At 43.0% G+C, this 19,019-nt stretch overlaps 1 pseudogene; it reads left to right on the top strand.

Moving 5' to 3' along the window:
- Positions 1-9,409: 9,409 nt before the first annotated feature.
- On the top strand, positions 9,410-18,689 carry LOC102442864 (annotated as a pseudogene).
- The last annotated feature ends 330 nt before the right edge of the window (positions 18,690-19,019 follow it).

Genomic DNA, 19,019 nt, shown 5'->3' with positions numbered 1-19,019 from the left:
AGCTCCTCAGGTGATTCTAACATGCAGGCAGTACTGAGAACCCATGTCCTAAGCAGCGGGCCCCTGTTAATAATAAAACCCCGGCTGCAGCCCTTACTTCAGCCACCTTAATCATCCAGCTCATAAGATGGAACTGTCCATTTCACCTGCCTGCCTCCCTCTCTCCCTCCCTCCCTCATCTCTGTTATCATCCTATCTTTATAGCTGCCGTCCCTGATATACCTCACTGGACATAGCAGACTTTCAATAAATATTTGTTAAACTGGATTGATGTAGCCCCCTGGATTTTCACACAAACACTCCTGCTGGAATAAAGGGTTCATAGGTGGGAACTCATAAAACTACCTTCGTGATGTAGTAGTGATGACACTGATAGGAAGGAAGAAAAAGGAAAAGTGATAGAAATCCATTGCCTGTATTTTCTGAGTCAAGGAAGAAACAGAAAAAAAAAAGCTCAGTAGGTAATGCTCTGGTGTAGCATAAATTACTTTCCAATTTAACATAACCCTTCCAGCCAGCTCCTCAGCTCTCCTTCAGCCAGATTCCCCCAATTAAAGTCTAATTAAGCTTGTCAGCACCTTTCTAGAATATTAACTATTTTATGCTTTAAAAAGCTAAGCTTTATTAAATTGAAATCCTTAATGGAAAAGCAGTACATTCTAAGGTCTTCTTGATCTTTCCTTTCAATGTGACTACACCATACTAAACAATATATTCTGATTAAAAGTTTAAGATTAATTTTACGGCAGTCAAGCAACTGCACTTGGGATTTTTAAGAAGCTTCTTTTAGAACGACACTAACATCATAGCGCTGGGTTTGTGTTCCTTTAGGTGATTTGTTGCTTTCCCACGAAATGACTTGCTGCTCTCAAACTTTGATTTTCCCCCGTAGTACTACTCCTGAAGCCACGCGTTTCGTATTTATTTGGGTGTGAAGCTGGGCGCAGGGTAATTTTAACGTTCCCTGCCTGGCTGTCTCTCCAAGAACTGCTCCATTTTCCGTGCCCTGAGATTTCCCTCTCCTGGGTACCTGCACCAGACCTGACTCTGGGCTCCCCCCCGCCCCCCCTCGCGCGGGCCAGGGATTGTCTGCAGAGACCACTGGCGCCAACTAAGAACACCTGATGCTTCCTGTCCTCCTGACCTTCAGGGCCCCCCACAGCCGGGTGGGGCATTCCTCCCATGGTTTCTGGGGCCTGCCTATCTGTATAATCATCTAGTCAATCAGTTCCCCAATGAGTTCATTTCTGGCACACACAAAAAGATTTAACACCAAAGTGTGTTTCAGACTCAGCGGGGCCCTTAGGCTAAAAGAAACATTTGCCTACAAAGACCCTTTCCCAATGCGCTGGGTGGGTCCCCGGGATCAGACTGGGGCTTCAACAGTGGAACAGGCCCAGGGGCCCCCTTCTTCCAGCCTCCGCCAACCACTCTAACCTCCTTTCCAGTAAAAACCTCGGAACCATTTTCCCCACCACCCTCTGACTCCAGGACCAGCCAACACCGTTTTGGGGGTTTTGTGTGGGTTTTTTTGTGTACGTTTTTTGAGCTTACCTCCTGACTGCCGACCAACCATGAGCTCCCAGGGTCGTCACAAGAATTCCACGGAGGTGGAGGCCACCGTCACTGCCTACCTCTCTTTGGGCTTCTATTTCTATCAGGACAATGTGGCTCGTCCCCGAGTTTGCGGAAGAGAAGCGCCAGGAGGCAAAGGCCTACTGAGTGAGGTGAAGCCCGGGACGCGACCCTGAAACGGCCCTCCTGCGCCTGCGCAGACTCCTGGCTTCCCGGCAGCCACTTCGCAGATGAGCAGGTGAAACTCATCAGGAGGATGGAGCCCACCTGACTGAGGTCGGCAGGCTGGCCCGCCCCAGGCTGGGCTCCAGCACGACTAGGGGCTCTGGCGTTCAGGGGACTGTGAGGGGCCCTCTGCAACCCTTCTGTCAGGGCTTTTGCAACCACTGAGGAGCTTTATATATAATATAAAGAGAAGAAAGGAGAGGGAGAGAGAGAGAGAAACGTCAATGATGAGAGAGAATCATTGATCAGCTGCCTCCTGCACGCCCCCTACTGGGATCTAGCCCACAATCGGGGCATGTGCCCTGACCAGGAATGTAACCGTGAGATCCTGGTTGATAGGTTGATGCTCAACGGAGCCACTTGGGCAGCTTTTAATACCCTGGAGCCTTCACCCATGCTGTGAACCAAATGGAAACAACAAAGCTTTTTGCGGGGGCGGGGGGGGAGACCTTACTGTGAAATCCAAAGGCATGTTGGCAATCATATCCTCTTTGGTCATATTTTTTTCCATGGCTCGTGTTCTTCCATTTCTATTGTCAGTGACCGTTAAAGAAAAAAAAAAGTCTAATTAGAGTCCAGGGGAGGATGCATGTTTCTTCAGAGGAAGAATCTAGAATTTCCTTTAGAAACTTGATGCTCATGAATTACTGCTCCATCCCCATGACTGCCACTGCCACCACCCCAGGACTTTAGACTTAGTAATTTAAGAATCTCTTGATCTCTTTGCTTAATTCTTTCTTGACTCAAGTATTTCTCTCATCAGATAGCTTCTGTGTTAGTAGCACATGAATAGGCTTGAAGGGTCAGCATGGGAAGCCAATCACTATTTGCAATACTGCTCCTATGGGAACGTGTGTCATACACACAGAAATACATGTGCAGCAATGGCAACATGTCTCCTTCCCTCGTCTCCACACTCAGGCCCTACCCCTAATTCTGTGGAAGGCACTGGACACCCACATAAGTAAGAGGAAACACACAGCAGCTCATTTGCTCACTATTCCTTACACCTTCCTTCTCAGTTCGATTTTCTTCCTCCTGAAGTCCATCCTTCAGTAGTTCCTTCAGCAAGGTTCTTTTGTGCTGAATTCTTTTATTTTTATTTTGTCAGAAAATGTTATTTTAGGGGGAGGAAAAGTTTTATTCTTAAAAGAAAGTTTAGCGGGCTACAGAATTTAGGTTAGTATTTATTTTCTCTTAACACTTTAAGCTTATGTTTCTACTATCTTCTGACCTCTATAATTGCCTGTTGAGAAATCTCCAGCCAATTGAACAACCATTCCTTTGTTAATTTGTCTTTTCTTCTGAAGTTGCTTTTATTATATTCTTTTATCTTTAATGTTCCGTAATTTCATTAAGATGTGTCTAGATTTATTTTACTTACTCTGCCAAGAACTTTGCTGTGCTTCTTGACTCTTAGGATTCATGATCGTCATTGTTTTATTAATGCTGAAAAAATTCTTAGCTACTCTATCTTTCCACTATTCTCTTTATTCTTTCTTACTGAAACTCCTAGTAGATAAATGCTTCACCTTCTTATATCCTCACTGCCTCTTGATGTTTTATATATTCCAACATTTTCTTTTTAGTACTTTCTAGATAATTTCCTCAGATTTCCTATTCTAGTATACAAATTTTCTTTTAGCCATATCTAACATTTGTAACCTATCCACTGGCTTTATTATTCTTAAAATAATCTGTTAGTTGCCCATCGGTTTCTCTTTGCTTTTATAGACACATTCTAATTTATCTCCCTCAATTTTCTGTAGTAGTTAAGAACACAGAATCTAGTATCCGGTAAATAGGCTTTGAACTCTAGTGTTTTCACTTCATCAGTGAAGAGGCAATCAGCAAAACTAGCTGAAAACCAACCAAAAGTGGTTTAAGAAATAAGAATATTTACTATCTAATATTTACTAATATTTACTCTCTCTCATAATAAGTCCTGAGACAGGGTGATGTTAGGATTGGTGAATTCAGCAATGTCTTTCTGTTTTTCCATTCTGACACCTTCATTATGTCACCTTTGTTCTTTGGTTACATTTGCTTAATGACTTCAAGTGCCCCACATATCACAGCCTCACACCACCAGAGCACCCAAAGGCAGGGAAAGTGCAAAGTATCTTTTTAAGAAGAAGGATAAGCCTCAGGGTGAATTTCCTTTGATGACCAAAATTGTGTTTCATTCTCATGCCTGAACCAATTACTTGGCAAGTGGAAGGACATTACCATGATTAAATTAGACCAACTAAACATCACCCCTTGTGTTCAAGAGGGACCCTGCTCCTGCAATAGTGAAAATATTGGGGTTCTCTTTGCAAAATAAAGGAGGAAATAGCTGTTTGGTGGGTGTCCAATAGTATCTTCTCATCTTCTTTATAGCTGTTTTATCTTGGAGAAGTCAATGAACATCTCTCAGCCTCAGTTTCCTTATCCATTAAATGTAAATAATAATATTATCTAGGTTTTTATAAATTTTCAATGGAATTGTTCATGACTACCACTTAGCACAGTGCCTGAAACATAATAAATATCCATCCAATAAATGTTAGCTATTAATTTGGCATCTAATTCTCAATAAATCTTATAATTTGACACTCTTTCTGATACCTCATCTGACCGTCTCTCCTTTTCTAGCAGCTAATAACATCTTTTATAATAATCTATCACATGATTGAAAGGTTTTCTTCTTTATGTTTGAATCGCTAAGCTTCTTCTTTTCTACAGGCCCTTTGCCATTTACCCAAGTCACTTGAGGAGAAGTACAAAAGCAGACTCAATGCTAAATTAAAGGACTGACACACACTGAGGATAATAGGAAAATTAGTATAATTCTGGCTATAATATAGCTTTCTCCATTTGAAATGTCCAAGTATAATACTTGCTTTCACAATAAACTACTGTAAGTCTCATATCTGGCTAATCGTCCACCATGACCCTCAGGTCTTGCTATGTCTAAGCATGCCATTTCCCTTACAATTGTTTTTCACAACTCTGTAATTCTTTCTGGTTGATCTGGGTTAAAATTTTATATTATGCGCACACAAAATAAAAGATTTCTTCCAGAGAGCTGCCTCAGATGACTATGAAGCAGAACATCAAAAAGAGAAATCTTTCAAATATAACGTTTTATCAGCTTGATGTGGCAATATTGTCTTTGCGATTATATACCACTCAGAAATTATGCAGGAAATGCTACTGAATGTTGGTATTAGTAAAATATCCACATGTCTTACATGTCTTACATGAGATGAATGAAATATGTAGAAATCATCTGAGTATTCCAGAGGGTCTGTGTTCTTCAGGTGTTTCATGATGATTTCTTTGAGCAATTCATTTTTTTTTATTTTTTACTTTTCAGTTACAGTTTACTTTCAGTATTATTTTATATTGGTTTCAGGTGTACAGCATAGTGAGCAATTCTTCAGGATAGTTTTAATAATGTCATCTTTGTAAATAAGGCTGTGAGGATCAAGAGAAAGAGCCCTGGCCTGGGAATTAGGTAAACCGGGTTCTAGCCCTGCTCACTGCTGATTATCTGTGCAGCTTTAGGCAATTTATGTGTCCTTTCTGAACCTCAGCCTCCTCATTCTCCACACTGACCTCTGTAGCCCTGATTTTTTTTCAGCGGGGCTGACATTGCTAACCTTGGTCATATCCTGGGATTTGAAAATTCTTCTCAATACCATGTTGATGAGCCAATGGCACAGGGCCCCAGAGATCATTTAGATCTCTCCCTCCACACACATCCCTCATTTTTCATGTAAGAAAACTGATGCAGCAGGCTGGAGCTGGAGGATGACTGGAACCCAGATCACTTGTCTTAGAGACACTGTAATTTTCACTAAACCATGCTACTTTGTCCACATATTCCACAATGTCAATATCAGGGGTTAGGCACTAATATAAATATAAAGCATAGCAATTATGTTCAAAGGCTTTTACAGCCTTCAAGCAACTTCCACCTCCATTACTTCAATTGAGCCTCCCCACAAAGAAAGCTGACACCTGGAAGGATTCTGTGACTTGCCCAGTGTCACTTAGCCAGGTGGTAACAGAGCCAGCAGTGGAGTCCAACTCCTTTGATTCCTGGTCTTCTACATTTCCTGGACTTAGCCCTGCCTTCCATCAAACAGGCTGATTACCAAGAAATGAAGTAGATCTTTCCACTGCCTCTGGCTACTGAAGGATCAACCTGAAAAGGGTTGGTCCATTTGGCAATATACTCCAAGCTATTCCCATGTTCCAATCTACTAATATCAACACTATAATTAAGTTTACTTTTAGGAAACTCCTGAGCAGGAAACCAACCAGAAGTCTGATGTTCCAGCTGATTCTTTCTCTTTCTCTCTCTCTCTCTCTCTCTCTCTCTCTCTCTCTCTCTCTCTCTCTTTCTTTTGGTGTTCTGAAATGGCTCATTAATACACTTTTCATTATGTTAAAACACAATATTATAAATGGGTGGTTCACACAGACTCAATCACTAGATAAGCTATTTTTTTTATTTTTTAGATAAGCTATTTTTTATCCGAAGTTTTCTCATCACATAATATTGAATATTTCTTACATTTACGATAGGAGCTGCAACACAGTGGTAAAGGAGGAGAGCTTGAGTGGTCATATCAAGGTTTAAATCATGCCCCTTTTTCTAGATATGTAAAACCCTGTCAGAGTCCTCATTCATATAACGGAGATAAAATTGTAGCACATACATCATAAAGTTGTTAAGAGAACTAAATGTGCTCATATTTATAAAGGGCTTAAAGTTGTACCAAGCACACAGTAAGCAATAAATGTTACGTACTATTATTATTTATATAATGGGGTGTCACATTATCCTCATTTTACAAACAAGAAAACAGACTCAGAGAAATTAGTGGTTTTCCTAAAGCCACAAAGTCCTAAATGTCCTTAGGGGAATTTATTTGCTAAAACCTTGTTAAAGATGAATTGGTGTCAGGCTGAGAGCAAAAACAAGAATTGGGAGAGAGAGACAAGAAGGAATAACTGGGGGGGGGGGGGTATAGGATGGGAGAGATCTCTGAAGGACCATGTGAGAGAACACAGAGCTGAATGTTGCCAACTTCACACTTTTGCTATCCATCCTATGTAATAAAAGCCTAATATACTAAGTGTCCAGTTAACTGGTCAGCTGTTCAACCAATCAAAGCATAATATGCTAATGTATGCTAAGGCCGCTCAACCACTCACTATGACATGCACTGACCATCAGGGGGCAGACAGTCAACCGGTTGACCAGTCACATGATGAGCACTAACCACCAGGGGACAGATGCTCTGACCGATAGGTTAGCTTGCTGCTGGAGTCTGGCCCATCGGGACTGAGTGAGATGGGCCAGACATGCCCTAGAGCCCCCCCACAGTCCTCCCCGGCTGGCCAACCTCCTGTGTCTCTCCCCAGCCCCAATCATGCACTGGTGGGGTCCCTCAGCCTGGCCTGCACCTTCTCACAATCCAAGACCCCTCAGGGGATGTTGGAGAGCTGGTTTCAGCCCGATCCCACAGGCCAGGCCTAGCAACCCCACTGGTGCATGAATTCGTGCACCGGGCCTCTAGTATATATAAAAGGCTAAGCGACCATCCAGTAGCTATAATGCATAATGACCACCAGGGGACAGACGCTCTGACCAGTAGCTATGTTGTGCACTGACCACCAGGGGGCAGATGCTCAATGCAGGAGCTGCTGAGCTGCTGTGACTTGGCAGTGGCAGTTCTTGGGTGACGCATTCGGAACCAGAGATTTCCAGGTGCGTCACCCGAGAACCGCCCTCTCACAATCCGGGATCCTTCAGGGGATGTTGGGAGCCAGTTTTGACCTGATCCCCGCAGACCAGGCTGAGGGTCCCCACCTGCCAGAGGGACCCCGCTCACTCAGCAGACACCCTTCGAGCCACAGCGCCACCCCAGGTACAGCCGGCCTATATACTACACATGCTCAGTGGTTAGAGCTTTGGACTGTGCACTGAAGGGTCTTGGGTTAGATTCCCAGTCAAGGGCACGTGCCTGGGTTCACTCCCTGCCCCTAGTCAGGGCGCATGCAAGAGGCAACCAGTAGATGTGTCTCTCTCATATTGTTTCTCTCTTGCTTGCTCCCTCTCCCTCCCTCCCCACTCTCTCTGAAGAGCAATGGAAAAAGATATCCTCTGGTGAGGATTGGCAGAAAAAAAAAAAGAAGAAGAAGAAGAAATCAGAGTGGATGTAAGCTGCACACATCTCTTCCCACAACCACATAAATTATAGAAAAATAAACCTGGATAATCATCTGAAGACTAGCTAAGCAGAAGTCCAATAACTAAGATTATAAAGAAGAAGCCACATCAAGAGTGGTAGGAGGAGTAGAGACAAGAAACAGGCTGGCCCTGCACCCATGTGTGGCAATTGAGAATCTCAGGGGCAGAGATATCTCAGGGGCAGAGGTCCTTCCTGATCAGCTCCATGCTGGGCTCTCACATAACATCTGGCTGTAAAAATCAGCAGGGATTCCTGACCATTCTGGTGAGATGAAAGGCTGCTGGAAACTCAGGCATCCTCTTAAAGGGCTAGCATACAAACTCATTCACAGGCACTCACCTTGGGCTCTGGCAGAGGGATAGTAGCTGGGGGCAGGGGCGGGGGCGGGGGGGGGGAGGGGGGAAGGGGCCCAGCGACATACAGGGAGAAACTGAATTGTGTGCTTTGGAGCAAGAGCTAGAGGGACTGCCACCATTGTCCGTGTTGAGCCTTCCTCCCATGCTGCCAACAGGTGCATTCTTTCCCTGTGTTGAGCTCTCCCCACACCCAACCAAATTTGAATCTGCAGTAGCCTGGTGAACTCCACTAGCTTCACACTGATGACTTCTTGAGACCTTCCCCTAGCCAACTCAAGCAGAGTTTGAGGCTCTTTCAGGAATAACCATCCTGAGCCTGCATTGCAGTTTTTCTTTTTAAAAATCTTGAGAAATTCCATCAAGCTCAGAGGATGCCAGAGGCACACAGGGAGAAATGAAGTTGTATGGCTTCAGGGGGAAGGCTGAAGGGATGACCACCATGGTCCCTATGTTAAGCCCTCCCCACAAATGACCAAATCTGAATTTGCATTAGCCTGGTAAGATCCACAGCTCCACCCTGTTGACTTCCTGAGACCATGCCTCCCCCAACTTGCATATCTCCCAAGGCTGTCAGTACTGACACTTACCTGCAGGCGGTAGCAGGTCTCCGGGATGCCTTGGGCCTTTACTGACCAGCCCCAGGCCTGATACTGATGGCAGTTAGCCTTGGCTCTCAGCATGGCTCCTCCCACACACATCCAGACCCAGCATAGGCAGCCACCAACACCAGGTCATTTAACAGGTAGATCCAGGCCTATCACAGGCAGCAGCTGACATTGACCTGCACCAACTCCATCTCAAGAGGTTCCAGAACCAATACATCTGGAGGCTGATTTCATACCACAACCAATCACCACCCAATTAGCCTTCATAAGTAACACACCCAAAGGGAGATCCTGGCAGGCACCAGACCCTGCTGGGTGGGGTGAATCTGATTCCATGGGGTCGTGGCCAATCCTCACAGCCAGCCAGCCAGCCGGAGGGTCAGTCCCACCCACCGATATGCCAACAGCAATCAAGGCTCAACTACAACAGGAGGACACAAACACCCACACAAAAGATACTCCTGAAGCGCTCAGTTCAGGGGATCAAGGAGACTATGCCACTGGGCCACACAGGACACCTACTACAAAAGGCCATTCTGCAAAGGCTGGGAGATGTAACAGGTCTATCTAATACAGAGAAACAAACACAGAGAGGCAGCCAAAATGATGAGACAAAGAAACATGTCCCAAATGAAAAAACAGGAGAAATCTCCAGATAAAGAACTAAATGAGCCCTAGCCGGTTTGGCTCAATGGATAGAGCGTCGGCCTGGGGACTGAAGGGTCCCAGGTTTGATGCCAGTCAAGGGCACATGCCTGGATTGCGGGCTCAATCCCCAATGTGGGACATGCAGGAGGCAGCCAATCAATGATTCTCTCTCATCATTGATGTTTCTATCTCTCTCTCTTTCTCCCTTCCTCTCTGAAATCAATAACTAAATGAAATGGAGGCAAGCATCTTGAGTTCTGGATTTCCATTCTGAAATGGAGGCAAGCAATCTACAGAGTTCAAAACACTGGTTATAAGGATGCTCAAGGAAGTTAGTGAGAACGTCAACAAAGAGATAGGAAACATAAAAAAAGACATAGGAACCATAAAATGAACCAGTCAGAAATGAAGAATTCAGTAACTGAAATGAGGAATACACTAAAAGGAATCAACAGCAAATTAGACAGTCAAATCAGCTATTTGGAAGGCAAGGTAGTAGCAAACACCCAAGCAGAGCAGCAAAAAGAAAAAATAATTTAAAAAATGAGGACATTTTAAGGGGCCTCTGGGACAATATCAAGCATAACAAGATTCACATCATAGGGTACCAGAAGGAGAAAAGAGCAAGCAAGGGACTGAAAACCTATTTGAAGAAATAAAGACTGAAAACTTCCCTAACCTGGTAAAGGAAAAAGACATTTAAGTACAGGAAGAACAGAGAGTCCCAAACAAGAAGAATCCAAAGAGGACCACACCAAGACACATCATAATTAAAATATCAAAAGTTAAACACAAAGAGAGAATCTTTAAAGCAGCAAGAGATAGTTCTCATGAACCTAGCAGTGTGAAGTTACAAGCCCTTAGAGTCATGCTTCCCCCATGTCACTTAGGGGGTCAATTTTGAAGAAGTCCTCTGATGAGCTGAGGAGTACAGAACTGTGCTCTGCACTTAGAGGTGGGGCTGGGGTTGTGCTGTCTGCTTGCCACGGAACTCTTCCAGGAAGCAGGAGACTCTGGAATCACCCAGAGGGCCTTTTGAGAACTGTTGACAGGAGCAACTGGGAGTTACCATGGTCAGCAGCAAATGCTGCTGGGAGTCACGGCATGTAGCTATATAGAGAGGACTGGTCAACAGGAGCTGTGGCCACTGGCTTCCCCTGCCATTGAGGACCATGACCCACAAAAGCTGGTGCCATCAATAGCAATTTCTAAATGACAGTGCTAGAAATTGCCCATGGAACGGATCCTCGTCATTCAAAGCAGCAGACCCTAGGTCAGAACTGGGAGATCTTATTGCTCAGATGCTTCTGGCCCTCTTCACTGTCAGTTCAGAGGACCAAAGTGCTGATCATTGAAGAGCAAACTTTAGAGGGAATAGCATGTGCTTGGAATCAAAAGACCTGGACTTGAGTTCTGGATTTTCCATTCTGTGACCTTGTATAAGTCCCCTAATCTTCTGAGCTTCAGAGGATTTAATGAGATATAGATTATATATATATGAAAATGCTTTATAACAGGTATACAGTACCAGGAAAATGGAAAACATTATCATTATTTCTTCAGTAAATTCCTCAATGAAGAGAAAAATTAACAATTTTGCATCAGAAAACTTGAAGGAATATAACCTCAGAAAATCTGAGTGGAAGCCCAAGCCAGTTTTAGAAACCTCTCATAGAAATAGAGCTAAAAGGATGAGGTTTGGAGAATGAGAGTCTCACTAATGAATAGGATCTGATTCAAATTTGTGATCTCAAGTTCTTGGGCCTCTGCATAGATGTGGTACAAGTTTTCAGCTGCTTAATGTTCTTGAAATCCCATTTTGTTTCAAATGAAAAACCACCTGAAAGTTTCCTGAAGAGGGTTTTTTTTAGGGAAAATTTAAGCATAACATATCTGTGGTTGATCTGTCAGTATAGTCCCTTCCAAAGTTCCTCTGGAAAAGCAGAAGGCAACAATATTGCAGCAGCTGGGAAAGAGGGACACATGACGAGGTGCGATCACAGCTGCTACTGGGAGTCAGGACACCCTTGATACCTACAGAATGGTGCTGAGGGCCACTCTCTGCCCTTCACCACCATCTGGAGCCATCACAGGGGCCATGCTACCTCCGTGCCTATCTTGCCCTGGGCACCATCTTCTGTTTTGGCAATGACTGGTGCTTCTGACAAACTCCATCTGTCTATTCACTTTGAGTTTCCACCACACTGACATCTGGGATTCAAAACTATTCAATCTACTGTCAACAGAGCTTTTTTTATAAAAAGAAAAAAGAAAAAAAAAACAGTCAAGAAGTGATGGAACCCAAACACTATCTAAATGAAACAGAGAAACATCATTCGTTTTGTTTTGTTTTTTAAATAGAGCTTTCCATCCCCCACGTGTTTATTCTATAATTAGAAAGGGTATTATGATCACCCTCTAAAAATCCTGTTTTTGTAATACTGAATTTACCATATGATATTAATTTGAGGAAAGAAAAAAAACAGGAAAGCAGCTACAGCACAAAGAGTTCTGCAATGCAGTACTATGGAGTTTCAGAGACACAAGGAATAACTTAAAAAAAAAGTCTATTAACGTTTTCAGACATGACAGTGATGAAATTGTTCAGTTCAAGTCCACATTGACTCTTGCCTGCTATTGCAATAGACTGAATTGCTTAGCCTACTTCTCAATTTTTTCTCTCCTTTGATTCTATCTCCAGAAATTATTGTCCTGCACCCCAACTCAGATCATGCCCTTGGTCTGATTAGAAGCCAGACCTCATCACCTACAGAATAAAGGACTGCCCCCAAACTCAGTATCCAAGGCTCCCTCAGGCATTTTCTACAAAGGTGACACCTAGGGGGTGTTTGGAAAAGTTGGGGGAGTTCTTCTCAAGGATCAAAACAACAGAGCAATAGTGGCTTTTAGAAGGCTAGGACCAGGGATACACACTCCCTAAGACACCAAAGAACCATCCACCCCAACATACCGATAGGATATCCATTGAGAAATTCTAAGACTAACTTTTCAACTTTTCCTAACTTTATTTTCTCCTTCTTCTGTCCTATACAACACTCCAAGCACTCTGACTGGTCTTATTTCTTTTTTTAAACATGTATTTGTTGATTTTAGAGAGAGAAAGGAATGGGAGGGGGGAGAGAGAGAAATTGATTTGTGGTTCCATTTATTTATGTATTCATTGATTGCTTCTTATATGTGCCCTGCCTGGGGATGAAACCCACAACCTTGCTGCATAGGCTCAATGCTCTAACCAACTGAGCTACCTGGCCACAGCCCTGATTAGTCCCATTTCTGACATCAGAGTCTGTGCTCACACTAGACCCTTGTCTGAGATGTCCTTCCCAACCCACTGATCTTTGACACTCTCTGACTTTCAAAACCCAGGATAAACTATTCTTAGCCTCCAGTCAACATTAATTTCTCCCAATTCTGTGGTCCCACATGACTTTGCTTATACCTCTGCTGTAACACTTATTGTATTCTGACTTACATTATTGCCATTTTATTACTCTCATCTTCACTACCAAATAATATATTCCTTGAAGATAGGAACTGCTTTATACAGCTTTATACACCTCAAACACTGAGCATTCACTTAGCACCTTACGACCTGGTAGTTAGATTTGTTGGATTTAATTGAATTAAACTAATTATTTTAAAATATTTTTTCTGTCAGATATGTGCAAGAATATTTTAAATTTTAAAAAAATTATTAGTGGATTTAATAAGTAAAGTCTTATTTTATTAGTTCTTCATGGACAAAAATCTGTTTAAGTAAATTGAAAAGAAAAAAAAGTTGGTTTTCTATCCCTGTAACTTAGGGTTAAATCCTTTTGAAAGAAACAGCCAAAAGGAGTTAGTCTTCCAAAAGTCACAAGAAAAAGGAAAATGTAATTTTTTTGGTGTTACCCAGTGAGATTTTTGTGTACACAAAGCTCCCCAAATGACTATAAACTTTACAAATTTCAATTTACTTCAATTCAATTTAAAAAAAAAATTTAAGTCACCTTTGGACTAGGATGAAACGTGGAAAATTTCAACTCAAATAAGATTTTTTTTTTCTAGGAAGCTGTGAGCAAATGAAAACAAGATTTGGCGGGAGCATTCTACCACCTCTACCATAGGACGGGTCACTGCCAGCGCCATACTTGTTGATGAGACATCTGGCAAGAGGCCTGCTGTAGAAACACAGTCTGTGACTTTATTTTGCTGGACATTTCATCTGTGAAGATTTTCTTTTCCAGTTACAAAGTCCTCCCAAGAGGGACATAGCCGCTTTTTGGAAACCTGTGAAGTGTTGGCAAGTCTTGCCCTGTTTACCATGGAAACTTGCACTTGGATAGAATTACAGTGTATGACCTGGTACAAGCATAGATGAATGTTTGATGCCTGCTATTTTCTCTTCATGTTGATTTGGAAATTATAAATCACAGAACCAGATCAAATAGCTTTGATCTTCCCAGTTCATTTGTCCATCGTGGCATATGGTCATACCTGCATAGACTTGAAAATACGTTGGCAGATAACAGAACATGTTATGATTAAAATGTATGAGTTTGGTTCTGATTAATCTGCAGAGGATTGCCTGAAAAGTAGACTATTTGTAAGCATGGATGATTTAATATCTGCTTATTTGTTGTTCTTTCTTAGAGAGTTCTAAAAATCATATAGTTTCGAAATTGCATTGACAGGTTTGTGGGGGTTTTTTAATGAGAAAGAAAGAAATTAATTAGCTCTGACTGCAAGCAGATATTATCTGTTTTCCTCTAAATAACTGTTTAAAGCATCTGGCCCAATATTGTGTAAGAGATTTGTTTTTTTGTCTTTGGGAAATAGTTAACTGTCTAGTTCAGGACTTCATCACTTCTTGCCTGGATTACTGCAACAGTTTCTAACTGGATCCCAGACCGGGATTTTTGCACCCCACCTTGAAGTCATTTGCCATACTCCTTCCTTTTTTTTTTAAATTAAATCTTTATTGTTCAGATTATTACATTAGTTACTCTTTTTTCCCACCATAACTCCCCTCCACCCAGTTCCAACCCCACCCTCTGCCCTCACTCCCCACCCACTGTCCTCATTCATAGGTGCGCGATTATTGTCTAATCTCTTCACTCACCCCCACACCCCTTTCTCCCCACCCCCCAAGAATAGTCAGTCCATTCCCTTTCTATGTCCCTGATTCTATTACCATCACCAGTTCATCAGATTATTTATTCACTTGATTTTTAGATTCACTTGTTGATAGATGTGTATTTGTTGTTCATAATTTGTATCTTTACCTTTTTCTTCTTCTTCCTCTTCTTAAAGGATACCTGTCAGCATTTCATATAATACTGGTTTGGTGGTGATGAACTCCTTTAGCTTTTTCTTATCTGTGAAGCTCTTTATCTGGCCTTCACTTCTGAATGATAGCTTTGCTGGATAAAGTAGTCTTGGCTGTAGGTTCTTGGTATTCATCACTTTGAATATTTCTTGCCACTCCCTTCTGGCCTGCAAAGTTTCTGTTGAGAAATCAGCTGACAGTCGTATGGGTACTCCCTTGTAGGTAACTGATTTTCTGTTTCTTGCTGCTTTTAGGATTCTCTCTTTGTCTTTTGCTCTTGGCATTTTAATTATGATGTGTCTTGGTGTGGTCCTCTTTGGATTCCTTTTGTTTGGGGTTCTCTGCGCTTCCTGGACTTGGAAGTCTATTCCTTTCACCAGGTAGGGGAAGTTTTCTGTCATTATTTCTTCAAATAGGTTTTCAATATCTTGCTCTCTCTCATTTTCTGGCACCCCTATAATTCGGATGTTGGTACGCTTGAAGTTGTCCCAGAGGCTCCTTACACTATCTTCGTATTTTTGGATTCTTTTTTCATTTTGCTTTTCCGGTTGGGTGTTTTTTGCTTCTTCGTATTTCAAATCTTTGACTTGATCCTTGCGACCCTCTGGTCTGCTGTTGGGAGTCTGTATAATATTCTTTATTTCAGTCAGTGTATGCTTAATTTCTAGTTGGTCCTTTATCACAACATCGAGGGTCTCATTAGATTTCTTGAGAATCTCACTATATTTATCGGCGGTCTCACCAGTCTTTTCGAGGGCCTTACTCAATTTATCGGCGGCTTCTAAGCAGTTCTTTAAAGACTTTAAAAGAGTGGTTTTGAACTCTATATCCAACAGTTTGCTTTCCTCCAATTCTGTCGTTTGTGTCCTGTTTCTTTGTCTTGGCATTTTTTATGCTTCACTGTGTCGATACAGGCCTTTCTGTGCTAAGTGTCCCAATTACCTGAGGTAGACACTCTTGGTGCACCCCCTTGTGGGCTTTGTGCACAGTCTTGTTGTAGTTAAGCCTTGATTGTTGTAGTTATCACTGTGAGGAATTGACCTCCAGGCCAACTGGCTGTGAGAATCAGCTGTGTCTGCAGTGGGAGAACTTCTGTGCTGGAGACACCCCTCTGGGGCTAGACTTGCTTCGATGGGGCTTTGGTGCTCACTGAGTCTGCCCCCTGAGTGTGTCTTTTATGGTTCCACGGAGCTGCAAACTGGATGGTCCCACTCTGACCTCTGGGCTTCCTGGCTCCTGGATCTCTAAGGAGGTGCTAATCTAGCCTTTGCCTGAGGCTATCCAGCAAAAGCCTCCCTGCAGGGCTTGGATGGGGCGGGTCCCACGGGATCAACAGGGCGGGGTTAGCAATTATGGCTGTTCTCAGTCTTGCCCTCAGAGGCTCTTCTTCTCAGTGTCCCAGTAATCGCTGCAAGCCCCACGGAGAGAAAGCTGCCCTAGGGTTCTGAGTGATGCCAGACAGTCCCGCTTCTCCCGTATTGAGTCTGGGTCCCTAGAGACTCGCCCGGAACTGGAGCTCAGAGCCTGAGACTCCCTCCCGATAGAAAACGACAACCGCTCCCTCAGCCTCCAGCCCGCTCTGCATGCACTCCGCACCTTAGTATTTTACTTCAGCACTGCGCCTCCTCTGAGGCCTTCCTGTGGTTCTGGATGATGTCCGTTCCGTCTTTTAGTTGTATTTTTGAAGTGGTTGTTCGAGGCAGCAAACTCCCGTGTTTACCTATGCTGCCATCTTGGTTTCTTCCATACTCCTTCCTAATGGTACTGTCAAAAAACAGATCTGATTCCCCCAATGGTTAAAATCCTTCTAAGATTTCAGGAAAGCTTTTAGGAGAAGGTGCCAAATTAGTGTAACATGCAAAGTTCTATCAGAGCCTTCCCTCTTGCCTCACACTGTCACTCTGTGTTCCACTGTGCCATGTGTCGTGCTATAAGTCATCACCTATTTGCGCTGCTTTGCCTTAGAACCAGCTGTTCCCATGCATATAATGTCATCTCTGGAATTCCCTGCCCTTTCCATGACTTGCTCCTATTCATATTTCAGCTCCTGGACCACTTTTTTCAGAAACCAATCCAAAGTTTCTCATCTAGAAAAGATGACCCCCCACAAGTGTCCCAGTAACCTTGTGCATATCTGCACAGTGGCAGCCAAATCACACAGCCCTGCATTTTAATGGCATGGAAGTTCCAAGAGACCAGATTTTATCTGGAGCCTAACAATACTCTGGTATGTACAAGGTACTCAATAAAAATTGGTCAGCCTTAGCTGGTTTGGCTCAGTGGATAGAGTGTGGGCCTGCGGATTGAAAGGTCCCATGTTTGATTCCAGTCAAGGGCACATGCCTGGGTTGCGGGCTCGATCCCCAGTGGGGGGCATGCAGTAGGCAGCCAATCAATGATTCTCTCTGATCACTGATGTTTCTCTCTCTCTCTCTCTCTCTCTCTCTCCCTCTCCCTTTCTCTCTGAAATCAATAAAAATAAAAATATTTTTAAAAATTGGTCAAATTATAAACGAGCAAAAGGATGAATAAAGGAATAAAATGTGTATGTTTACATTGTACTTGTTTTATCAGTTTTACTTTTATACACTGATCTTGAATTTGCCATTTGGAAAGGACCTTGGGAATTGTTTTTTTCCCTTTCTACCATTTTGAGGAAGCAAAGTAGATTTAAGAACACAGTTTAAACAAGCTGAAAAGAATTGAAAATTCTCTTTTTTTAAAAAATATATTTTACTGATTTCAGAGAGGAAGAGAGGAGAGAGAGAGAGAAACATCAATAATGAGAGAAAATCATTGGTTGGCTGCCTCCTACACACCCCCCGACTGGGGATCCAGCCTGCAACCCAGGCATGTGCCCTTGACCAGAATCGAACCGGGGACCCTTCAGTCCGCAGGCCAATGCTCTATTCACTGAGCCAAACTGGCCAGGGCAAAAATTTTCTTTTTGTGGCTAGTGCAGCTGTGGCTCCCAGTCCCAACAAACATTTGAAGTGTGTAGCAGCTCCAAAGTATTGGAAGCTGATTAAACTGACCAGTGTGTTTGCTTCTTGTCCACCTACCAGTCCCCACAATCTAAGAGAATGTCTCCCTTTCATTGTTTTCTAAACAGAGTTATATATGCTCTGACAGGAGGTGAGGTAAAGATCTGTCTGCAGCAGTTCATGAAGGTTGATGGCAGGGTGCAAATGATATAGCCTACCCGGTTGGTCTAACAGATATCTCAGCATTGACAAGACCGAAGAGAATTTCAGTCTCTTCTATGACACCAAAGATTGCTTTGCTTTCCATCGTATTACACCTGATGAGGCCAAGTACAAGTTGTGCAAAGTGAGAAGGATCTTTAAGGACACAAGGGGAATCCCTCATCTGGCAACCTGTGATGCTCACACCAACTGCTACCCTGATCCCCTCAGCAAGGTGAATGACGCCATTCAGATTGATTTCGAAAATGTTAAGGTTACTGATTTCACAGGGAACCTGTATGTGGTTACCTGAGGTACTAACCTGGAAAGAATTGGTGTGATCACCAACAGAGAGAGACATCCTGGTTCTTTCAATGAGTTCATACAAAAGACAACATCTTTGTTATTGGCAAAGGCAACGAACCACTGATTTCTCTTCCCAGAGGAAAAGGGATCCAGCTCACCACAGCTGAAGGAGAGACCAGAGACTGACAGCCAAACAGAGCGGCGGGTGAAATGATCTCTAGGTGACATGATTGTTAGGGTCTTTGTACTTAATTAAAGACAATATGGCATAATTTAAATTTTTAAAGAAACAAGCCCTGGCTGCTGGGTGGCTCAGTTTGTTGGAGCATCATCCCCTGAACCAAAAGGTAGCAGGTTTGATTCCCAGTCAGGGCACAAACCTAGATTTTGCAGGTTAACCCCGAGTTTGGGTGCATACAGGAGGCAACCAATTGATCTCTCTTCTCTCTCTCTCTCTCTCTCTCTCTCTCTCTCCCTTCCTCTCTTTCTAAAAATCAATAAACATATCCTCAGGTGAGGATTAAAAGAATGAAAATGGC

This window comes from Myotis lucifugus, unplaced genomic scaffold (genome assembly GCF_000147115.1).
Source record: "Myotis lucifugus unplaced genomic scaffold, Myoluc2.0 scaffold_54, whole genome shotgun sequence".
NCBI lineage: Eukaryota > Metazoa > Chordata > Mammalia > Chiroptera > Vespertilionidae > Myotis > Myotis lucifugus.
Note: the sequence above shows the minus strand (reverse complement) of the source record. Positions and strands in the feature narration are given on the sequence as shown.